General features: G+C 39.5%; 1 long non-coding RNA gene across 1 annotated transcript; it reads left to right on the forward strand.

Moving 5' to 3' along the window:
* Window positions 1-690: 690 nt before the first annotated feature.
* On the forward strand, window positions 691-3,947 carry LOC120403553. Its single transcript, XR_005597585.1, has 2 exons — window positions 691-825; window positions 3,777-3,947. It is a non-coding gene; the product is annotated as an uncharacterized LOC120403553 (long non-coding RNA).
* Window positions 3,948-9,296: the final 5,349 nt, after the last annotated feature.

Below are 9,296 nucleotides of genomic sequence, written 5' to 3' on the forward strand. Positions count from 1 at the left end.
CTGTCTGTATAGTGCTAAACCCACCGTCATCATTCAGTAAACAGTAAACCCAATATTTTCATCATAAATAATGATCAGGAATTATTATGGGTGACAGAGTAGCAGCCGTGTTAGTCTGTATCCGCAAAAAGAACAGGAGTACTTGTGTCACCTTAGAGACTAACAAATTTATTTCAGCATGAGCTTTCGTGAGCTACAGCTCACTTCTTCAGATGCACCCGAAGAAGTGAGCTGTAGCTCACGAAAGCTCATGCTGAAATAAATTTGTTAGTCTCTAAGGTGACACAAGTACTCCTGTTCTTATTATGGGTGAGACATTTCCTGCCTACTGGAACCTGCAGTCTCTATTGGCCACACCTACTGATTGCAATTTAAGGTGACTAGAGCACATTTTGTACAATTCTGGGGGCCCATGCTTCCTCCATGGACCACACTCCTTTCAGTCCTGCACTCTGCTGTAGGCTACACAGCTCTCATCACACTCATGATCTCATTTTACAACAACTCAATTAAACTGCCATGCACGTTTTTGCCATTGCCTTTCCCACCAATGCTGATGTTTGTGTGTCACAAACCCAGCCTCCGTTTTTCCATCTCTGTCTTTCAGTGACCTCAGAGTCAGATGTTTGTGACATCACAGTCTTGGTTTGCTACCATGGAAGTAGATTGTAATGTCTTCAAAACTGTCTAGTGCCATCCGTCAGTGAAACAGACAGGAGGAAACAGGCTGTTTATAGAGAATGTAGCTTATATCCAGACACAAATCTCTAGATAACCCTCAATAATAGGAAGGGAACATGCAGAAGAAGAGTATGACAGTTAAATGTAAATTTGCTTGTAAAATTGCATTAGCTCTTTTATTAATGCTATGTGCATTAACTGGGAGGTATTCCATTTAAGATTTAATGGCAGATGGAATTTTATGGGAAGGAAATTGGATGTAACATGTCGGGGAGGGAGGCTTCATGCAGCATGAAAATGTCAAGGAGAGCCAAGACTTGTAAGAGTCATCTAGATTTCATGTGATCATATTTTTCAGTCTAGCAACAAGAATATCTCTACTAGTCAAATTCCCATGTTCTTGGGCAATTCAGAGAATGCAGAACTCGGTGCATGGGCTACAAGCTTGCCAAATACAATCAGAGAAATTTCTGCTTCATTCATTAAATACCCTGTCAGGAAGATAACCAGAAACAGGGTAAAAAGAAAGTACAGCCTTAGAGTTATGTGCATTCTTTTATGAGGCTGAATCTACCTGTCTAATGATGAGATTCCAATCGTTCATATGTTAAATTAGAGGCATGGCAAGGAAGAGGACTATTTGCCTCTAAAGAGACTCAGCTTACCCAGGCTAACCATTACACCTAGAGGCATGTGAGAAGACAGCAATGATATTAAATACACTGAAGACTTAGGTTTTCCATTTCATTCTGAATTTTCTAAAATGGTTTGATTGTGGAAAACAAAACAAATAAAAATGATTCCTTCCTCTCTCTCAAATTTAAGATATTCACTACAAATGGGCGTTTTGTTTTCAGTGAACTACTTTCTCTCCCAAACTGGTCTCAGTTCTGAGGGAAGAAAAGGCAAATACTTCAAAATTTCATTTGGACAAAAATCTCTTTGGATGAAAAGGATGCAAAATTTTGCCTGCCGCCTGATTTGAAAATGGCTATTTAATGTGGGTGCGGGGGGTGTCTGGGTTGTGAAATGGCCCATAATGAATTGATGAATGATTCAAACAAAAAAATGCACAAAAGCCTCATAGTTTTTGCACAGCTCCTATTTACATTTGAATCTCTCTCTCACACACACACTAGTGGAAAGGAGAAATTATAGAGATGATCAACAAAATCATTGGCACCCCTTGTAGCCCTTATTGTTGACTGGCCATTAAGTTTACTCGTGAGAATTGTGCCCTACTGTTTACGGATGAGTTATTATTTTTCATGGAGAAACTACCTGATCATCCATCATTATGTCAGCCCTTGGCTTTACTCAAGTGTTGTCTATTTTCTTGGCTTGTTGAGGAAATTTTGTTGATCCATTATGGTTCTGTTTTCCTATTAGCTGTTTTCTCTGTTGTGGTATTGATGGTGCCCACAACAGTCATTGGGGACCTGAGCCCTCACCTATTGAATGGCCAGACTTTCATTGCTTCAGCGGGTGCTGAACTGAGTCTTGATTGCTCTTCTTCATCTATATGTATTTTTATTCACTGTGTGTTACCTTCCTTATTGCCATTGTTGACCTACAAACATGTCTTTACAGTGAAAGATGCTGCTCATTCTGATAAATAGAAAGGGAAGGACTTTGGACTTAATTCTGCTTCTACTGAAGTCAATAGGAGTTTTGCCACTGACTTCTGTTGGGGCATGATCCTACCTATAGTTCAGGCACTCTAAAAGAAAGTTAGTGTTTTTATTTTTCCAGGTTAAAAACTAAATGCTTTACACGGGTGATGAATGTGTTGCAATTAAATAATTGCCATATTATTAATATTACTTTGGAAAAATGCCACCCAACTGCTTTCAGAAAGCTCTAGCTTTTTAAGATTATTATTTGAGTAAAAATTGTTCATTCAATATCTGTTGGCACAGGTCCCTGGATTGAATGTTAGTGTAATGCAGTGTAGGCTGTCAGCCTGCTGCATCTAGCTACCTGCTTGAAAAAAAATGTGATAAAGCTCTGTAGTTAGGTCTCTGCAAAAATCAGCAGCTGGGTCAGAGGGATGAATGTTTTCTCTGGGTGTGATTCACATGGTGGTTCCAGGTGGGCAGTTTGGCTTTAAATTCTCAATTTTAAACAAACCCAAAAGCTTCAAGTGAAACTCACTTCAAAAATATCAAGGTCCTCCTAATTGTACATCAAAACCAGGAGAAATGGCACGTTCCCTGTTTTTCACGCTATGGTATAAATTAGTCTGGATTCTGCATAGAGAGGAACCTGAGTTGGACCCCATATCTAACTCCATCTCCAAACATACTAGGGAGGAGAATCAAACTCTTTGCCAAAAAAACCTGTCTGTTTTCATAGCTGGGCCTCTGTTTACAATGGTCAAACCTTCAACACTAAATCCAAGCACCTCTACATTTATATAGTTAAACCCACATTTTCCAGTTCAAATCCACTTTAGATAAAACTAGACCCTGTATCAAGCATATCATGAAACTTAAAATTCAGTATATTTTGGAAGGCTTGGGTTTCCTTCCAAACACTTCTGCACAGTTCTGCCAGAAACAAGTTAAATGTTGTACTATGCATTTTGAAAGTTGTGGTGAGGGGGTGAAATGGATAGTTTTCTACCACTGAAAAAGAAAAGAAGAAGAAAGCATAATGACCAGTTTGATCCATTTGTGTTGCATGAGTGTGTATTCCAACCAATAATACACACCGATTTTTTTTTCTAAGGAAATGTATGTCCCTGGCTTTCCTGTTCCCTCTCAGATAGCACTATACTCAACGGGACAGCATATTCCCTTCCACTCCCCGCCCCCATTTTCCCCCTACACACCTATTTCATCCCTGCATGGTAGGTTTGAGAGTCAAACTCACTTCTCATGCCCTGAAGGTAACGTTGTTGAACTATATTGGAAAGCTCAGTTTCATCATAAACAACATAGGCCCATCCTCAAAGGCTTGACTGAATGAGCCCTGCAGAAAGCCTAATGAATAAAGAGTTAACTTCCTTACGAGATGTTTATTTCTTCTCCATACTGAAATCAGGTAAATGTTTTGGTTTTGTTTCACACACACTGTTTTATTTATTTGAACAGAGTCTGCGATAGAGCTAAGGAAACAGTGAAATTCATCCTGAGAATTAATCCAGCCAAGGCCTGTGCACCATTTAAATCTCATGTCAGCCCTCTGCTTGGCAATGAACTTCATCCATTGTGACTAACCATCTGATTTCATGGAGCTCCCATGTTAATTAAATTTCATGTAATGAATCTTTGTGTGTATGGGTTACTGATGTCCATTGTTTCATTCAAAATGCTGCTGCAAAGATCATTGTCCTGGACATGTTAAACCATGCCACCTCTATCTCTCTTTGCTTCCCTCCACTGTATCCTCCTTCTCCATCACGTCAAACACAAGATAATTGTCTTCACTTTCAAGGTACTTCATGGCCTATCACCACTCTACTTCTCATCCCTCATTCACCACTGAGATGTTGAATCCTGCCTCTGCTCTGCATCTGATGCCAACCTTCAGTGATCATGTGTTAAATTTTCAAACACCACCTTTGTGCTTTCCCCCTGTGCTGTTCCTCATGCTAGGGAGGAGCTTCCTGTAAACATCTGCAAAACTAAGACCCCTTAAAACTCTCCTTGTTGGGAGGCCTACAAAAAAACTTGACAGTGTTTCAGCAGCTGGTGTGCTGTGACCACTGCCTATCATGCTGACCAGCACTGACTCCTTGTTTCCTTGTCTTTCCCTTGTCCATATCCAGCTGCTGTCTTTAGACTTAGATTCTAAGCTTTCTCAGGCAGGGACCATCTTTTATGTTCTGTTTGTACCGTACCTAGCAGAATGGAATCCTGGTCTGTGATTGGCACTCCTATGTGCTACCACAATACAACACAAACAATCAACAAGTAATTTTAAAACTCATTGGCATGTGATTAGCCAGTAAAAAATTAAAGCTTCCAGGGATCTGATCATTGACGCTTAACATTAACATTTAAGGTGTTTTGTGCCTTTCAAGAGACATCTGATATCCCAGAAAGCATCAGGCCCTTGCTCTGCCATACATAAATCCTTGTTCTGAACTCCTTTCTGCTTAGCTGTTGTGCCATTTTTTCTTCATCAGCAAAAAAATACACATATAAAATAAGAACACTGCCAAAAGCCTTAATTCTTGGAAACCTGCTACAAAGTTATGCCATCTATTAAGGCCTGTCAGTTATTCTGAAAATTTTAAAGCTTACAGTACATTGTGGTGAGCACCTAGTTCATTTAGAATGTAGCATAAACGTTTTGCCTTGCACAAGATCAATGGCTTCATTTTTTTTAAATGGCTGGTGAAACAAAAAAGTTATCTTTTGTTTTGCATTTTTCTCTAATGAGTGCCCTTGGGCAAATGTGCATTAGAGATCTACTTTTTCCTCTTAAGTCAGCTTGTAGTGTTTATAACTACAGTTTGAAGCTTCTGCATCGTGACAGGAAATGTAACCCAAGGCTTCAGCTCTAAAAACAAAATAAATAGTTTGGTCTGATTACATTTTGGACTCTTGTGTGACTTTCATTCACATGAACGGGGATGTTTCAAAACTACAGTAAACCCCTCCATTACCGGAGACCATCAGAAAGAGGAACGTAAGAAATTAAAAAGTGGCTAGAACCACCACTTACATTCTCTCTACCAATCTTGCATCATTTCTTAGACCTCAGACTTGTGCTACAAGATGTTTATCTAACCAGATGTTTACCAACCTCATACAGCTGGAAGACAATACTCAGATATTATAGTTGAGGCGAAGCATGGTCTTGTGGTCAAAGCACAGGATGGAGAGTCCAGAGAGCTGGATTCTAGTCTTGGCTCTGCCACTGGCTGTGTGTGACCCTGGAAATTCACTTAACCTCCCTATACCTCAACTTCCCCATATGAATAATGTAAATAATAGCACATCCCTCATCTCACAGATACTTGTGATTCTCTGTTATAAAGATCTCTGAGAACCCTGGATGAAAGGCCCCAATCAAGTAGAGAGTATTAAAATAATAAAAATAAGAAATTGGTTGAAATGGTTTCCCTGTAGTGGAATATTCATAAATATTAAATCCTAGCTTTCAAGATTTCCCTTGTCCTGCCCTTGGTTTAAATGTTTCTTTTGTTCTTCTGACTATGGAAATCAAAATATCAAAATCTACACTCAGTAAAGTGCAGGGACCTGCAGTTTCCTGGATCTTCCATAGACATCTTTTTGAACAAAGGATTACATCAGCTTCTCTTCAGTCCTCCCTTTTCTTTCCAAAGTGATTTTGAAAGTATCTAGATAACCTTTTTTTGATTGCTTCTCCACTTTAATGTCGTCCATTCAAAAGGTATAATTTGTAGGTATCTACAAAGACATGTGTCCCTATACATAATGCATAAACCTTTTGTATCTATACATATTGTATGAGAACAAACATTGAGCCATATACTGCTGTTATAGCATGAACCAGTGCAAAGCCATATATAAAGCAGTTCTGAATGTGATACCCGAGAGAAATTGCTCTAATCTGAAAATATTAGGAACAACTATTGTTCTGACTTGCGCTCTGTGCAACCCTAATAAAGTCACATACTTCTGTGGACTTCTCTCCACCTAGGATCAGAGAAAAAAAGAGAACCACCTGATAATGAAGTACCTGTTTTAATACAGATGATGAACATGTTATAGATACATACCTAGGTCTGCAAAGAATTTGCCCCTTACTATCACATTATTATCTGATCATTACTGTATAGCTGAAGTGGGTGGATGAAAACCATTACACTGGGTTGTGCTGGAACTTTACCCCCCTGGGTCAGTACAGGTTTGATGATGTTTTGTGACATTGTCTCCCCATTAGATTCAGCTGCCACTAGGTCAGCATCCTAGTTTCTAATGGTATCTCATAGACATTCTGGGGCAGCTTTCTTGCCACTGCTCCGCTGATGTAGCACAGATGCCACTCTGCCTTTCTATCACAATGAGTACTAAAGAATTAACTATTTGCATGTTACTCAAGGATATATCTCCTTCCATCCCCCCACAAATCATGGTTTGAGACTACAGAGTGACAAGAAGCTCAGACCAAGTGGCCCTTACATACTGTACTATTAGATAAACATTTAGGAGGCAGTATGTCATAGGGTACTCAGGTTCCAGCCTGGATGCCCTACAACATGCTGTCAAGGTCTGTTCAGTCCCCATTCTTGCTGCTGTCTCCCTCAAGTTGCTTCCTACACACCTCCCGCAGGAGCTCTTCTCTACCCTTCTCTCTTCTGGGTACACACTTCCCTCTGGGTCAGGTTTCTCCTTTTTTCCCTGGGTTACCCTTCTTCCCTCTCTAATGCACAGAGAGTAGCTGCTGACTTCCTCACTGCAATCATTTCTGTTGCCAGCTTCCTGGCTTTATACTAGCCCAGGCCCGCAGCTGAGCTCCATTTTCCAATCAGGGTTTGCTTCTCCAGCCTAAACCCCTCATCTGTCTCACTTACTGTCTCTTTCTCAGCTGTCTTTCCCTTTCAGGGCTGGAGTGGGGTGAACACCCCATCACCCAGTGAGGTCAGTTTTTCTAACCTTTATTTTAACAAAAACTAATGGGGGAAAGTAAACAAACAACTAATTAAAATGCCTTTCACTCACATTTATATCTTTAAATAGCTCAAATGTGGAAGCTTTATTAGGAATCATGATGAACAATGACTTACAAAATAGTTCCAGTGCTACTTTATGTTCCTATTACCTTAATCCTGAATACCATTCATCAACTTTGTTAATTGACTCCGTGGAAAGAAGTGGCAATAAAATGCAGGATGGGTCCGTAACTCAAAGATGGAGCCCATAAAATGCTTCAGAGTCATCTTGAAAAGTCAAAAAAAGAATGACAGTGGAATGAAAGCCTGCCACGGTTTTGAGGTATAAAGCTGTAAAGTGGGAGTGGAGATATAATGTATGCGGCTACTTGCATAGGGAATCCAAACAAACAAAGGAAAACAGATCATCCCAGCAGCATGTATAGTGAAAGTGGTCAATTTTAGTAATACCTATATGATTAGGTGTTATTTATTTACTGATCTACATGGACACCATAACTTTACATAAGTTAAAATAGACAAATACAAATTTAGAAATCAAAATCCTTGTCCCTATGAATTTACAGTCCAAAGCCCAAGTCAGAAACTGAATTTCACACGCGTGAACCTCTATATCTGTAGAGCCCATAAAAATGGCTTCATTTGAAAGCAGGTATTCCCCCACACAGAGCCCACCAGTGAGAATGGGACCTACAGTCTGATCCTGGGCTCTCTAAAAATCAACAGGAGTCTTTCCATTGACTTGAGTGGGTTTTGGATCAGACCTCAGAGCTATGAGTTTGTACATTAAAATGCAGCAACAGCAAATAACTGGCATATGCTCTTTAAAGGGACACTAAACTAGGTCAAATGAAAACCAAAAGAACACATAGGAACAGATTATTTCAAATGCTTTTCAATATATATCAAGTACAGTGGAAAACGTTTTTTTCAACAAACAAGCATACACCTATGGTATTTTGCAACCCAAGCTATGTAGTATTGGTCTACTGCATCTCAGCGTAAAAGTGAAACTTAGTAGAAATTAGAGCTGGTCAAAAGATGGGAAAAGAGAAATCCACAGACATTTTGGTAAATTGAAAAGCATTTCCCATCCACCATGTTTTCTAACAATCCAATCTTTTCTTTTGTTTGTTTCTCTTTATTTAAACAGAACTCCCTAATTAAAAAGAAAAAATCTAAATTTTATTTTTTCTGATTTGGAAAATAATCTCACCATGTGATTTAGCAAACAAACACTACACAGTAAGAAAACAAACATTTAAAAAAATAGAAAAGAAAGAAACAAACTAGAAAAACAAAACAAAGAAAACCCACCCAATTTTGCATAAGAATCAAAAGGCTGTTATTTTTCCAGTTTATTTATTTAGTCACAAATATCTGAGATTTTATATCTGAAATCTTAGTTTGTATATTTAGTTCAGTGATCCACCTAGTCTGTCCGCAATAATGCCTGAATCATAGAATATCAGGGTTGGAAGGGACCTCAGGAGGTCATCTAGTCCAAGCCCCTGCTCAAAGCAGGACCAATCCCCAACTAAATCATCCCAGCCAGGGCTTTGTCAAGCCTGACCTTAAAAACCTCTAAGGAAGGAAATTCCACCACCTCCCTAGGTAACCCATTCCAGTGCTTCACCAGAAGCACAGAGGAGATGGCTACAATGACAAATTGGACGGTATAAAAATCCTGCTCTATTTCCTCTCTCTTCCCCCCCCCCACCTCACACTTCTCCAGTATTATAATGCACCTACATATGCAATACTTTCCATATCATTGATAGAAATTGTTTTGGCTGAGCTCTGCACAGATTGTCTAACTTTACTGAGGATTTCCCTTTGAAGGCTATTAACATGTGGCCTAGATAGACAGTCAAATGTCCCCTGCAGAATGAGCAGGAGGTGGTGTCTTCTTCAGTTTCTGCCATTGGAATGACTGCTAAGTGGACTCAAAGTGGTATCACTCTCACATATGTTACTCCTTCCTTAACCATGGAGCTTCTGGATT

The sequence above is a fragment of the Mauremys reevesii genome, linkage group 4 (genome assembly GCF_016161935.1).
Source record: "Mauremys reevesii isolate NIE-2019 linkage group 4, ASM1616193v1, whole genome shotgun sequence".
Classification (NCBI taxonomy): Eukaryota; Metazoa; Chordata; order Testudines; family Geoemydidae; genus Mauremys; species Mauremys reevesii.